This window comes from Rhagoletis pomonella, unplaced genomic scaffold, assembly GCF_013731165.1.
Source record: "Rhagoletis pomonella isolate Grant_MI unplaced genomic scaffold, Rhpom_1.0 Rhpom_scaffold_00076, whole genome shotgun sequence".
NCBI lineage: Eukaryota > Metazoa > Arthropoda > Insecta > Diptera > Tephritidae > Rhagoletis > Rhagoletis pomonella.
This window is the reverse complement of record NW_023458630.1, coordinates 208,303-210,029: the sequence shown is the minus strand read 5'-3', so window position 1 is coordinate 210,029 and position 1,727 is coordinate 208,303. Positions and strand designations below refer to the sequence as shown.

General features: G+C 36.5%; 1 pseudogene; it reads right to left on the bottom strand.

Moving 5' to 3' along the window:
* Positions 1–162: 162 nt before the first annotated feature.
* LOC118749890 lies at positions 163–996 on the bottom strand (annotated as a pseudogene).
* Positions 997–1,727: the final 731 nt, after the last annotated feature.

Genomic DNA, 1,727 nt, shown 5'->3' with positions numbered 1-1,727 from the left:
AAAAAAAAGTAGAATAAAAATTGATTTAATTTTGGTTTTAATCTAATTTTAGGCACATATATATGTATTTATGTAAGCAAAAGTGAATTGAAATAGAAAATAACTGAAAAGGAAATGAATTTAAATAAAAATAACTACTGCGAGCAGCAAAATAGAGTCTTTTTACTTACGAAAACTCATAGCAATGGCATTCCTTATAGCCGCTGCTCTTAGGTCATTTTCACCAACTCTTGTTGTGTGATTAGGTTGATTCCTTGCTGATCCGTATTCTGCTGCATCCTGCATCCAGACGGAAGAAACTTCATAGTTCTCAAGTTTTAAAAAATTGTGTAAAATACGGCCTGTATTATAACGTTAACATTTTTAGGTGCTACTTGTAAGCCTCTCCCTATTTTTCGGAAACGAGCCTTCAGCTGGCCGAAAGCATTTTCGATAACACGCCGACATTTGGACAGTCGATAGTTAAAGAGTTTTTCAGCAGCTGGTTGGTTAGCTACATATGGATATGGTTTCATCATGTGGCGCGATAACCGAAAGGCCGAATCGCCCATAAGTAGCACAGGTATATTGAATCCGCCAATAAGCTCGCTTTTTTGTACGAAAATGTCTGCGCTTTCATGAAATTGTTTTAATGAACTTTTTTCAAATATGTAAGAGTCATTATTTCTTCCAGTAGATCCAATGTTAATATACGTAAATTTTGACCTGTAAGTCCAAATAATTTAAAAATATACATATGCATGCGATACAGTGCAGCCATAAATTTACATACCTGTGATCACAGCTTGCCAATAAAACCACGGAATACCATCCTTTGTAATTGTGGTATTCTACGGCATCCTCCTTTCTTGGCTGCACTTCAATGTGACATCCATCTACAGCTCCAAAGCATTGCGGAAACCCTAGGACTGCGAAACCGTCTACGATTCTTTTGATTTCTTGTTGATTTGGGGGGTATGTATTAATGCAATCCGCAAAATCATCGCAAACTGAGTGGCAAAAATCCAGAACAATTTCACCAACAGTACTTCGGCCAACACCAAATAAACTAGAAACGGTTCTATACTTTGCTGCAGAACCCAATGAGAAAAGTGCGATAGCCACCCTCTTTTCGAGTGGAATACAACGCCTCAGGTTGCTATCAATTTTCTCCATGTTTCGTACTTTTTCGAACACTTTTTGAAAAGCCCTCCTATCGAGACGAAAGTTTTCTCTGAATCTTGCGTCGTCCATTGCACGGACATCGTGCTCCCAAAATCTGCTACTGCGGTCCTTTAGGGATACAACTAATGGTTAAAATCCTTATAAAAGAACATTTTTACTTACGAATTTCCAGATCCGCCGTACGTCGGACTGGGCATTTGCAATCCTGGCTCGTAGGATCGCGTGACTGCTCAAAATAGAATTTATTTGCGCCCTATTATTTATTAATTTAAGTAATAGTAACTGAATTTTTCACAAAATAAAACTTGATTTTTTACGAACAGAATAGCTGTCAATAACAAAATTTTTCTTCTATCCATTTTCACTTGGCGATTACAGAAAAAAAAATTCTTCAATATCAGCTGATTAAATGCACAAGGTTGCCGTCTGTCAGGGTGAAATTTCAATTTGCATTTGTGCTTCTTAATTCAAATTAATTTTGTTCATCTGTCTACCATATAAGGCACAGAGATGAGATCATTGAAAATTATTTGGTTCTATGCATTATATACATATGTACATGT